This window comes from Phascolarctos cinereus, unplaced genomic scaffold (assembly GCF_003287225.1).
Source record: "Phascolarctos cinereus isolate Bilbo 61053 unplaced genomic scaffold, phaCin_HiC Scaffold_726;HRSCAF=1367, whole genome shotgun sequence".
In the NCBI taxonomy this organism is placed as follows: Eukaryota; Metazoa; Chordata; class Mammalia; order Diprotodontia; family Phascolarctidae; genus Phascolarctos; species Phascolarctos cinereus.
The window spans coordinates 101,556,292-101,570,297 of NW_027556098.1; the positions used below are offsets into that span (position 1 = coordinate 101,556,292).

Genomic DNA, 14,006 nt, shown 5'->3' on the forward strand with positions numbered 1-14,006 from the left:
ATAGCTATATATATATGTGCCTTCATGTTGTTTTTCTCATTAGATTGTAAGTTTCTTAAGATCAGAGACTGTCTGTTGCTTCTTTTTATATCCCCAGTCCATGGTAGGTACTTAATAAATGCTGAATGATTGCTCCCAGGGTCCCAGAATCACTAAGCCAATTTGAGAGTTAGAAGGGACCTCAGCAGCCATTTAGTCTAACCTACATACAAAATTATTGTTGTTGCTGTTTTTGTTGTTGTTATTATCTCTGCATGCCAGGAACTTTATAAAAGTTAATTAAAATTATCTAATTTAATTAAAATTAAAAGTTAATTAAATTATTAAATTAAAAAGTTAATTAAATTTAATTAAAGTTATCTCATTTAATCCTCTAATCCTCACAACAACCCACAACTCACAAGGAGATATTACCCCCATTTTACCATTGAGAAAAGAGAGACAAACAAGCTTAAGTGATTTGCCTAGGGTCACACAATTAGTAAGTGTCTGAGACTGGATTTGAACTCAGGGCTAAAACTAGGCCCAGTGCTGTAATCAGTCCACCACCTAGCTGTCTCTTGGTATAACATATTTGACAAGTAAGTGGTCATTCACATTTTGCTTAAAGATATCCAAGAAAGGAAACCCACCATCTCCTAAGGCAACCCATTCCACTTCTGGACAGCTCTAATTGTTAGTATATATCCTATCATTAAGCCAATTAAAGTTACCTCTTTGCATACATTTTTCAGGTAAGGTCACTGTATTATTAGTATTACTTAATCATTTTGCTTTGTTATAAGAGGTGTTTCATGTAGTAGGGGCAATCTCTAAATGTTTGTAATATAATTAAAAAACATATCAATAAAACTATTAAGGAGATGGTATATTGATTTGGAAATCTGATGTAAGAAGTCAGTGTCATATTGAAAAAAAACATTTAATAAGTGTGTCTACTACACAGAGATATTTTGCTAGGTTCTGGGAATCAAAAAAGCCTGAGATGTCTTCTTTGTCCTCAGAGAGCCTCCAGGAGGGGAAAGTAACAAATACACATAAAAAGATGAATTTAGTACAAGGTACTTGGATCTAATTGAATAAATATATATTTAAGCTCCTACTATGTTTAACATGCTGCATATGTGACTGAGGATGTACAGATGAATATGAAACCGTCTATGTCCTTAAATAATATACATTTTACCCAGGGAAGGGGGTAACATGCTAGTGCCTGAGAAATGGTACTGATAAAAAGTGAGACAGAAAATCCAGAGAGATTGCTGAAGGTCGAATGGTTGAAGAAGCCTTCGTGGCTTCTTCAAGTGAAACTTGAGCAAAGCCTTGAAAGATAGGTTGGACTCAAACAAGTAAAGAACAGGTAGTAAAGACCAGTGAGCAAAGGAAATTATATTAGCTAAATTATCTAAACTAAAGAGAAAAGGAATGAATATGTTGTATTTGGGGAACAACGAGTAGATTCTAGAGTCCCAGAATCATATAACTGAACAGAAACTTAGATATCATCTAGTCTAATTCCAGTAACATAAATGAGGAAACTGAGGCCTACAGATGTTAAGCAAATTGCCAAAGGGTACACAATGTATTGTCAGAATGTGAACTAGCACCATATTCTAATCTAAATCCTGGATCCCAGAGGTATTTTTTTCTTCTTATTTCTCTATGCTATCAGTTTGGCCTGGATGCAGTGTTCCCGTGTCACAGTGGTGGAGATAAGGTTAGAGAGGTAGTGGCTAGATTCTGGAAGCATGGGAGAGTGGAAAGAATGCTGTCCTGGGAGTCAGAGGGTGTGGGCTAGGATCCCAGCTCTGCCACTATCTGTGTGACCTTGGGAAAACCACCTAACCTTTTTGGGTCTGTGTTTCCTCATCTTTAAAATAAGGGATCTCTGATAGCCCTAATAACTCTAGATCTATTCTCCCATAAGCCAAGACTTTATGCTGTAGGCAATGAGGAGGTATTAAAGGTTTTCAGGTAAGGTATGTTTTAAGCATTTTCTTAAGCAGATTAATTTGAAAGATTAATTTGGAGAATGGATTGGAAGGGGAGACCCTGGAGGCAGGAAGACAAGTCAGAAGTTTATTTTAAAAGGCCAAGTGTGAGGTGATGACAGCAGTGGGAATAGAGAAGAAGGGACTAGTGAATACAAAGTTTCATTAAAATCTCAACCTTGTAAAAGGTTATTATGAAACAGGGCAGCTAGATGGCACAGTGGATAGAGCTCCAGGACTGAAGTCAGGAGAATCTGAGTTCAAATGATGCCTCAGACACCTACTAATTGTGTGACCCTGGGCAAGTCACTTAACCCTATTTGCCTCAGTTTCCTCATCTATAAAATGATCTGGAGAAGGAAATGACAAGCCACTCTCAGTATCTTTGCCAAGAAAACTCCAAATGGAGTCACAAAGAATCTGAAACAACTGAACAAAAACAGCTTTATGAAACAAGTCATCATAAAACACTATACAACTTTCCTTTTGAAAGGAAGTCCTCACTTTGTTGAGTCAGACAAGAGTGGATTAGCCATTCACTGTATTAATGTTGCCCTCCATTTATGCAGATAATTGACAGGTGACTGCATAATGAATTGTATACTTCCGTAGCCCTATTAAAGCAAGCAATTTCCCTCTTCAAAAAAAGTAGGATTTACTTGCTAGAAAGTACAGAAGACAAAATTAGCTTGTACATCAGAAAAGAAGTAGATTACATAAGGGCCCACCTTAAGCAATCTAGTAACTAACCGTGCTTGAAGGATGGACAACGCAAAACACTGATTTCTTCCCACTAGCCTTTAAATGGGATCTCCCAGAACCTTATATCTAGTACTTTTTGGAATAGTGGTATATAGCTGATGACCTAAAATATGCTCTGCTGTCTAATAGGGTAGAAGAAGGCATTTAATACCTTTTTTTAAACCTCCTATCCACCAGCATTTATTAGCTACTCATTGTATGTGAGATACTGCTCTAAGTTCTAGAAATATAAAACCAAAAGTGAACCCTCAAAGAGATTACATTCTAATAGGAGATACATCTTGTACAAATGTGAATATATACAGAATTTACACAAAATGAATACAAGGTAGTTTTAGGAAAGGGTGCCCTAGTAGGTAGGGGTGGAACTGGGTTAAAGGGGTTGGATATGTGTCATGGTTTCATGAAGAAGGTGGTGTTTGAGCTAAGTCTTGAAGGAAACCAGGAATTTCAAGACAAGTTGGTGAGGAAGGAGAAAGCATTCCAGACATGAGAGACAACCAGTATAAAGGCACAGAGATGGGAAGTGGGACATTGTGTATGAAGAGCACGTATGTCAGTGTAGCTGAAATGAAGCATGTAAGGAGGAGAGTAACATGTAAGAATACTAGAAAGCTAGGAAGGGGATAGATTGTGAAGAGTTTTAGATGTCTAACATTTGCCTCTTTTTATATTCCCAGACCTTAGCACAGTGCTTGACACTGATGTTTAATAAATGCTTATTGACTTGACTTGAATAATAGAGATTTTTACATTTGATGCTGGAGGTAATAGGGAGCCACTGGAGTTTTTAGGTGGCTGACATGATTGGATCCACACTTTAGGAAAATCATTTTGATCAATGTTGGGGAAGGATTGGAGTAAGAAGATAACTGAGTCAGGGAGTCCAAAGAAGAAAATATTGTAGTAGTCCAAGTGACTGATAGAATCTGAACCAAGATTGTAACCATATGAGAAGAGAAAAGGGCACATGTGTGAGGTCTAAATGATCAAATCTGCGACAGATATGTAGACTGACCATGAAGCTCGGTTTAGGACATATAATGTGCCTCTTATGTATTGTAGGGTTACTAGCATTTCATTTAAAACAGTGTTACTACTAATGATTAATTGTTTCTAGAATTGCACCTTCCATATCAAAGATCAAGGGACATTAACACTGATATTACAAATATAATATAGATACCTTGAGAATTGGTTTCTGGAAATAACCATACAAATGTGTTTTTTTTCTTTTAGACTCTATTTTATCAAAAACAGATGTTAGTCTGACTCTGTCCCTCAGGCACATTCACAGCTTACAGAGAAAGGGGGGACAAACAAATAGTGTGTACCTGAAAAATGGTGGTTGTAAAAATGTTCTTTCTTCACTTTTTTGTTTGTTTGTTTTGGATCATCTAATGCTTGAAGTTCTTGTTTCTGAGTTGTCTTCCACCTCCATCATCATCTTTGCACAATCTTCAAGACCATTTCCAGTTGAGTTGTTCTTGGATCTTGTTGCATTACATTTTTTTTCCTGCTGCTTTTGCTTATTTGCTATCCAGGTCAATAATTTTATTTCCCATTAAGCTAGTGCCTTTATTTGATTTTTCCACTGTTTTCTCCATCTTGTTAATTTCTTTTTTTTCTTTTTTTTTTATATTTGGCTAGGCAATGGGTTAAATGACTTGCCCAGAGTCACACAGCTAATAAGTATTATGTGTCCGAGGTTGGATTTGAACTCAGATCCTCCTGAATCCAGGGCCGGTGCTCTATCCACTGCGCCACCTAGCTGCCCCATCATCTTGTTGATTTCTGTTATCGGTTTGTCTTATTCCATTTTTACTGATGACAGCTGTTTCATTCTGAGGCCAGATCTTTCTTCACATGTGCATATTTACTTTCTGCACTTTCTGCATATTCTCCTTCATTTCATTTGCAGAGTTTTTTAGTCCGATTTGATGTTTCTTGTGCTAGATTGAGCTTCTTTCTGGAGGCATTGGTGGAGGAAATTTGAATTTTTTTTTCTTCTTGTGACTGCTCTTCAGGATCTTTTTTTTTTGGCTAGGCAATGGAGTTAAGTGACTTGCCCAGGGTCACACAGCTAGTAAGTGTTATGCGTCTGAGGCTGGATTTGAACTCAGGTCCTTCTGAATCCAGGGCTGGTGCTCTATCCACTGTGTCACCTAGCTGCCCCTCTTTAGGACCTTTTAAAGTGTTTTCATCTTGTTAGGAGGATTTTTTTTCTTGCTTGCTCTCTTCTTTGTCCTTTTCTATTCTTTATTTGAGAAGGCATTGTCTTTTGGGGGGGGTTCTTTGTTTATTCCCCCTTCCTTTTTTTATTTATTTAGTAGCATTTCATTTATATTTATATGTGAGATATTGGGGAATTAGGCTTTTCTGTGACCTTTCCTGATAGTTTACTGGAATTCTCTTCCAAACCCATTATGCACAGGGCACTTTGCTAGGTGCAGGAGGAGATAAAGAAAGGGAATAGAAGGAGACAAGTACTTATTAAGTGCCTACTATGTGCCAGCACTCTGCTAAGTGCTTTTACAGATATTATATAATTTGGTACTCACAACAATCTTAAAAGGGGTATGATCCCCATTTGATAGTTGAGAAAAGTGAGGCAGACAAACATTAAGTGACTTGCCCAGGGTCATAACCATTAGGAAGCATCTAAGGTTGAATTTGAACTCAGGTCTTCCTGACTCCAGGCCAAGTGCTCTGTCCATTGTGACACTTAGCCACAGAGAAATATAAAGATCCAGTCCATGCTCCCAGGGAGCTTTCGCTGTAACAGGCACAGATTCAAATGAGCCTCCAATTAAATAGTTTTAATCAAATTGATTACTATCTACTATCTTTAAAATAATTGCCCTAAATGACTATCTAGTAGTTACCAAATATCAATATTATGTCTTTATGAAGAATGTGGTTCTTCATTATGTTTTTAATTAATTCTGTTTTATTTTGAGGATCAAGTGAGCTAATATTTGTAAAGTATTTAGCACAGAATCTGGCACATAGAAGGTGCTATAGAAATGTTACCTATTATAACTTGGATATCAATGCAATTATTCCCTTCTTACAAACAGATAGATCAGGTGAGCAATTTAATTTGCTAAGAGACAAAACCAGCTAATTAAAGTATTGGATATCCTGTCTCCTGGTTGACTTAACGAAGCAATACTGAAGTATGGTACATCCTATCACTATTACTGGTGACTAGTTACTATGACTAGGATGAAGGAAAATTCAGCAGGAAGAGTCATAAAAGATTCAGCAACTGAGTTAGGGTCCTTTGAAGATAAAACTGGGATATGTACATATGAAGAAAGACCACAGTATTTATTTTTTAACTTTAATCCATTAATTCGATGGAGAGAGAATTTCTCTGGAATATTCCCTCATCCCCCACATCCAATTACTTACTACATTCTATCTATTCTTTCAAAATGTCTCCCATATCTACATTCCTTTCAATCCACTACTACCCACCCACCTCTCCAATGCCCACATATGCCTTTCTATTCCTACTGCTGCCACACCAGTTTAGGTCCTCCTCATTACCTCTCACCTGGACTGAGGCAATGACCATCTCAATGGTCTCCTCACTTCCAGTGAGATTTCTTCACTCCAGACTCCAGACTTCCCCAAAAGCCCATATCCCCATGACTACAACCTAAGGAATGCTCTTAATACAAAGTTCAACCTCTTGCTTGCAAACTTTTACCACCACATCATTCATTATCTATAGCACAAAGTCTTTAGTAAGTAAGACCATATCTGGTCCTTTCTAGCTCCCAAGTTTTGTATCATAACCCTCACCCATTCTTCACACTTCAGCCAAACTGGACCACTTGTCATGCTCCAAACTCCCCTGCAATTTCCTGCCTCTTAGTTTTCACTCATGTTGTTCCCTCCACCTGGAATGCCTTGCTCTGCAGCTCCATCTATAGAACTCTTATTTATTCTTCAACTCCTAGATCAAATGTCATCTCCATGAAGTTACCTCATTGATATTAATAATCAATTATTAATATTTAATTAAATAATAAATTTGAATAAATACTTATATTTAATTTCTACTTTCAATTATTAATATTTAATTAATAATCATTAATAGCACCTACCTCCCAGATAGAAGTGATCTCTCCTTGCTTTAAATTCCTTTTGCACTTCAGTTTTATCTCTTTTTTTGTGTGCTTATTACATGGTGCTTTGTATTATATTGAGGCAGCTATGTGGTACAGTGGATAAAGTACTGGGCCGGAATCAGGACAAATTGAGATAAAATCCAGCCTCAGACACTGTCTGTGTGACTCTAAGCAAGCCTCTTAACCTCTGTCTGCCTCAGTTTCCTCATCCATAAAATAGGAATACTTTTGTGATGGTAAATTAGGCTATCTTATATCTCAATTCTTACCTAACTCTTGGTCACTGAATGGGCATTGCCTCAAACAGACTGAGACCTGGGAAAGACCTTAATTTGAAAGGCCAAGGTACATCCTCGGACTTCACTAGTCATCTTGACTTTTGTCTTGCCACTAGACTCCTATGACTCTGGAGGAGAAAGTGAGAATGAGAACTTTGGGCAGTTCTGCCTCACCTCTATCCAATTCACATTCAAGTCAATACGTCACGCTCATGATGTCACTGGTCCTCTTTGAGAAGGAAGGACCACAGCAGCAGCAACAACAACAACAACAACAAAACAGAATAATTAATAGCACCTACCTCCCAGGGTTGTTGTGAGTTAATTGTTATATGTTAATGAGTTAGTATTTTAAAGTGCTCTATAAATGCTAATGATTATATTATATAGTTAATTAAGCAAGTGTGTGATTTCCCCTATTGGAATTTTTTTTTGTAGGTAAGGATTGTGTTAATTTATTTTTATATCCCAGACTCAGATTTTGGCATAGTTCCTTGTACTTCTCAGGCACTGTACAAATGTTTATTGACTAAATTAATTGTTGAAAAAATTTGAGTTCCTCCAGGGTTGTGAGCCTGTCTTTACTGTTCTCACTGTATTCCTGATCATGAAGCAAAACATATGTCACTGCTGTGAGTGCTCAGATGGTGACAGAATTGGGAGGTCTGATTATTTCCAGCAGTATAAATCTGTGGCAATCTCTCTCTAGCTTTCATCATTGTTAAAAGTGGTCTCACAGAAAATGGGCTAAGGAAGTATTTTAAGGCACAATATATTACTTATCCAAGAGATATCTGTTTGGGAAAATTTTTAAAAATCATAATGATGAAGAGTCTTTGTAGTGCACTAGAAGAAACAGGCAAGTATGAATAAGAAGATTTTGCAAATTTTGCCCTTTTTGGGCAAAATTTTGCCATTGGTACAAAATTTTTTGCAATTTTTTGCCATTAAAAATTTGCCATTTGTACAAAATTTGGTGCAAATTTTGCCATTAACTTGCTTTGTGACTTGGGTTAAGAGTCATTTATACACTTTTGGCCTCAGGTTTTTCATCAGCAAAATGAGGCAATTGAAATCAACAATCTAGAAGGATACCTTTCTATAGAATACCATGTTCCTTTCAGAGGTGAGAAACTGCACTGAGCTGTCTAGGGTGCAATTGCACAGCAAGTCTTCAATATTAAGAGTTTCTCAGTACAACTAATTAATTTAGCTTTGAAGAAGGTGACCAGGCACTCATACATAGGACACAGTCAGGTTGGACAAAAGAAAAATAAAGGGCAATTCAGCAACTTAAAGCATTGCTTCCCTACTCTAATACAACCCTGCTTATTTTTTGCTGTGGTTTGCAGACAGGGAGGTGTAATGTAAAGCCTCCAATGCTGGAAAAGTGAACTGATTCTGGATCCTCAAGCGATTAGAGAAAGGGGACAGATAAATACAGCTGGGATCCTGTGAACTAGGCCTAAGAGCTGCGCGCGCGCGCGCGCGCACACACACACACACACCACACACACACACACACACACACACACACACACACACAACATCCCTTTCCTGTCTGTCTGATTCCAATACAAACTAAAAGAAGAGAATGAAAAAAAAAAGAAAAAAAAATTGTGCTGTGGAATTTCATTAAACATTCCTAGTTGATTTAGAGCTTTGATTTAAGAGAGATTAACATTCATTTAAATTTTAGGTTTAAGTAGGATATCAGCTTAAGACTCAAAACAGAGAATGCAGTCAATGACCAGTCTCAGAGAACAAAGGCATGTTGGGCTGTTTGTTGGCTTCTGCATGTCTCTCAGAAGTTCATGCTGATTGTTAGCCAAATGATTTCCTCTCCAGTTTCCATTTGTGCCTTGCCGTTGACTTGAGCACCTAATAAATCTCAAATACCTTGATTCTCTTTTTTTTTTTTAAGATAAGATGCTTAAAACTTCAATGGCTCCCATTGCCTAAAAGGTCTTGACATTCAAGGTCCTCCAAGGCTCCACTAAAGTCTCACCTTCTGCCTTTCCCAGTCCTCCTTAATCTTAGCACCTTCCCACTTTATCCTTTAGCTATCTTGTGTATATGTAGTTGGAATGCTGTCTCTATCCCACTCCTTTGGGAGCTTCTTGAGGTAACAGTCTATTTTGTTTGTATACTCAGTGCTTTAACACAATGCCTGGCACATAGCAGGTGCTTAATAAATGTTAGTTGATATACTGACTCCAATATTTGTGTCAGGAGAACCACAGCTCAGAACAACCTTAGGTAGATAAGGAAGGATAAGGAGAACAAAAAAAGATTTTTTTAAAGCTATATAGGAAAGAAGAGGAGGAATAAAGAAAAAGAATTGTGGCTTGGGGATGATGATAATGAACGCTGTGAAGGCAGAGGTGCCTTTCTCATTTGGTTTGTTTTCTTTGCAGAAGAAGATGACCTTTGCACTGGAAATGTTGGCTAACAGCATTGATACCAAAGAAAAACAAAATTGTAGTCAGAGAACACCTAAGAGCTCTCAGTATTGTGCATAACAACAACAGCTAGCTTTTATATAGTGCTTTAAGGTTTGCAAATATCATCTCATCTTACCCTCACGGCAACTCGAATGTAGGTGATATGATTATCACCATTTTTTTTACTGATTAGAGGAAAAGGGGCAGCTAGAGATTAAGGGATTTACCCAGGAACACAAAGATGGTAAAGATCTGAGTTTGTATTTGTATTCAGCTCTCCCTGGTTCCAGGTCCAGCATAATATCCACTGAAAAATCCCTGGAGCAAAGGTAAGGTTTTGGTTATCTGAGAAGCTGACTTTAGGACAGTAATGCAAACTTCAAATACAAAGGCATCCCTGTGGGCCCCATATTGACTTAAAAAATAACAAATTCACATTATCTATGTTGAATCATATTTTATTTATTTTATTAATCATTTCCTAATTATATTTTAATCTCGTTTGGGCAGTAACATGTGCTTGTGGGTCAATAGTTTGACACCTCTGCTTCAGGCTATTGAGAATGATATAGTGCAGTGATCCTCAAACTTTTTGGTCTCAGGACCCTCTTACAGGATTAAAAATTATCAAAGACCTCCCAATGAGTTTTTGTTTTTATGGTTATGTACATCAGTATTTACTGTATTGGAATTTAAAATGTCTTTTATTCTTATGAAAATTGTTTTGACCTCACAGACCCCTAAAAGGGACTCAAGGAACCCAGGGGTCCCCCATACCACAGAGGACCGTGGGCATAAGGGATAAAATGCTAAAACTAGAGCCAGAAAGACTGGAATTTGAGACCTAAGTCTTACACGTGCTGATTGTATCACCCCAGACAAGTCACTTAAACTTGTATTAAGTTTTCTCATCTTTATTTATCTCTGCATTGTCTTCCCCCCTCCCAAAGTGTCATACACTCAATAGACACTCAGAAAACTAAAACCTCATTTAAGACACTGAAAGACCTCCATAATCTCTTCTCTAGAGTACTGACTCCATGTTATGTTGCCATCCAAGTGGGTTGATCTCCAGAAAGCAGGCCTGATGAAATTCAGGCCACTGGTCACTTCTCAGAAGGCAATAGGTTTTCCAGAAAAGTGCAATGACATCCATTCTGATTATCCTCAGGTAACCTTTCTCCAGTAAGAATTACCCTGCCTACAGGGTCATTTGACTTGGCTGAAAATTAATTGGAATGTAGCAGACTACCAGAGAGGCCTTTGGAAGCATTGTGGTCAGGATGCTGTCATCTTAAACAGAACAGAGAGAAGCACACGGGACATTCAGACATTCTAGGTGAAAAAAAGACAATTTTCTTCACAAGTCAAGCAATCATGCAATCAACAAGCATTTATTAAGCATCTGCTTAGTGACAGGCACTGTGCTATGTGCTGAGGATAGAAAGACAAAAAAATGAGTTGGTACTTACCCACAAGGAGCCTATGTTCTATCAGGGAAAGTTGTCAGGTTCCCCTTCATTGATCTCAAAATGGGATGAGATAAGCCCATTCTTTGCTTTGGTATGAATCTGCTCCAAATAATATTTATAAATCCAGAGGAGTGAATGGGCCCAACGTAATTGATAGAACTGCTGACCAGGAAGTCCACTCACACTCCTGACCAATGTGTTCAGTTCCACATTTTCCTAGATGATAAGGGGAGGTGGACATAGGACCCAGTGGGATGTCATGGGAAGGATAATAGAGAGAGAGCAGGAAATGTGCAAAGCAAATACTCTACCTGCAGATAGTTAGGGAGGGCACATGAAGCAAAGAGTGATCTCCAGGGCTGCAACATCAGGAACATATGATTATCCTTTCCCTGTTGTGGATAAGTAAAACTTTTTTTATTCATTGTTGAATGACTTCTTTGAGATCAGACTTAAATTAAAAAGGGGATTGGCTTGTCAGGTCCAACCCATAACACACCTACTCTGCACATGGCACTAAAGATACAAAGTTAAAAAAGAAAAAGATAAAGAAAAAGAAAGAAAGAAAGAAAGAAAGGAAGGAAGGAAGGAAGGAAGGAAGGAAGGAAGGAAGGAAGGAAGGAAGAAAGAAAGAAAGAAAGAAAGAAAGAAAGAAAGAAAGAAAGAAAGAAAGAAAGAAAGAAAGAAAGAAAGAAAGAAAGAAAGAAAGAAAGAAAGAAAGAAAGAAAGAAAGAAAGTATCCTCACCCAGGAGTTTACATTCTACAGAAACATGATTCTCCTTCTCCATTCCCCCAAATCTTACAGTACTTTTCTTGTTTTGGTAAGTTTTCTTGTTCTGATAGTTTTCTGAGTGTCTATTGAGTGTATGACACTTTGGAAAGGGGGAAGACAATGCAGAGATAAAGATGAGAAAACTTAGTCTCAGTTTAAGTGACTTGTCCAGGGTGATACAATCACCATGCATAAGACATAGGTCTCAAATTCCAGTCTTTCTGGCTCTAGTTTTAGCATTTTATCCCTTATTAAGGATTTATCAAGGTCCTAATAGCTATTGGGCAGCTAAGTGATTCAGTGGATAAAATGCCAGGCCTGAGTACAAATCCAGCCTCAGACACTTACTAGCTGTGTGACCTTGGACAAGTCACTTAACCTCTGTTTGCATTAGTCTACTGGAGCAGCAAATGGCAAATCACTTCAGTATCTTTGTCAGGAAAACCTCATGGACCATATGGTCCATGGGGTCACAAAGACTAGGACACCACTGAATGAAACAACCCCAGCATTCTCCAATTGATGGACACCACAAAAAGAGCTGTTATAATTACTTATCTCTTTGTAACCCAAGAGGTAGGATTTGATTCCAGATCCTCAGATGTTCTTCCCACTGTACAACTGGAAAAGGTTGAAGGTGTTGGCTAGGATGTGGTTTGTTTTTTGTTATTTATCAGTTTACAGACGATTCTTTTCTCTCTAACGATTCTGCCGTATACAGCTTTATGACACACCAAGAAAACTGCCCCACAGGCAAGCTGTCAAAAGGTGGTTGCAGTCACTAGGAGTTTCCTCCGAGAAGTTCAATTAGCGGGTGGGGAGTGAAGCGCAGATCCTACACTCTCCCTCCCCTCTTCCACAAAGATCCCTAATGAACGGCTGCAGACTGGGCTTTGAACAGATAGTGTCCTATAATGGGGCGTAATAACAAGTACCAGCAGCCCCGCCATCCTGGCAATCTGCCTCCAGAAGTCTTTATCCCGATCTTCATTAATAGGAATAACAACAGTCCTCACCAGGATCATAAATAAGGGGAGTGGAGCGGGAGGGGAGAAGCAGAGCCAACCACTGGAAGGAAGGAGGGGGGAGCTGCCGCAGAAGGCTCCGGGTAAATACCTTCCCTTCCCTTCCCTTCCCTCCCGGGGCACGGGAGTCGGCGTCAGAACGAGTGAGTAGGACTATTGCCCCGTGGCGGGGGTGGGACGGGAGTGGGGCGCTTTCTCCTAGTCTCGCTGGGTGCAAGGGCCTCTCTCTCCCCCTCAGGCAGGAGTTGGTTGCAGCCGGTTGCGGGGCGGTGAGTAGGAGGAGGTGGAGGAGATCTGGCGGGCCCTTGGGTGGGGGGCCAGTGCTCCTCAGTCTGGGTCCGAAGAGGGCGGGCTGCAGCTGGAGCGGACATACTGAGATTGGGACTTCGCAGAGCGGGGCAGGGCAGGGCAGGGCAGGGCAGGGCAGGGCAAAGGCAGTCTGGGGAGAGAGGGACGTCCAGGAACCCGCCGCCAGAAGCAGCAGAAAGGATGACAAGGTTAGTGAGGACAGGGGAGAAGAGTTTCTTTGCTCTTTTTCATCCCTGGCACCGGGAACAAAAGCAGGAGCTGGGGATCTGCTGAGTGGAGAAAGGCTCGAGGTCGGATGAGAAGCAGCCAAGAGTTGCATGGCCTTGGGGGGGGGGGGGAAACGACACCAAGAAGGGAACGTGGGGATTGTTGGGGGACCTCCTCTTCGAGCTGGATCTGGGGGTCTTGGGGCTAGAGTGAACTGTCGGGGGAGAGTAGCGGATGCTAAAGGGGTCTTCCCTCTCATTTTGGGCTCCCTAGGGTGGGAATATATGTTGAGTCAGGGACGCGGCAGCTGCGTTTGTAAAATAGGAGACAAACTTTGCATGATTCTCTACCGACAGCCCCGAGAACTTAAGGGATTTGTAGGGACCCCAGAAGCACCTCCCTTTGGATGGGGCTTTGGTACAGAAGTGCAGAACTGGGGTTCACCTGAGGTGCAATGAGAGCCAGCGCTGAGTTGTAACGGGGCTTTGGGAAGAAGAAACAGTCAGAAAACTTGGGTGGGAGCTTCCCGGATGGGACTTTTCCTACTTTGCTCTGCGGGTGTATAGGTTACCTCTAAGTTTCAAACCCCCAACGCCAACTGGG

At 39.8% G+C, this 14,006-nt stretch overlaps 1 long non-coding RNA gene across 1 annotated transcript; it reads right to left on the reverse strand.

Moving 5' to 3' along the window:
- Positions 1-10,083: 10,083 nt before the first annotated feature.
- Positions 10,084-11,608, reverse strand: LOC144454510 (uncharacterized). The gene is made up of 3 exons (XR_013482950.1): positions 11,401-11,608; positions 11,090-11,305; positions 10,084-10,952 (listed from the first exon to the last, which is right to left on the reverse strand). It is a non-coding gene; the product is annotated as an uncharacterized LOC144454510 (long non-coding RNA).
- Between the last annotated feature and the right edge of the window lie 2,398 nt (positions 11,609-14,006).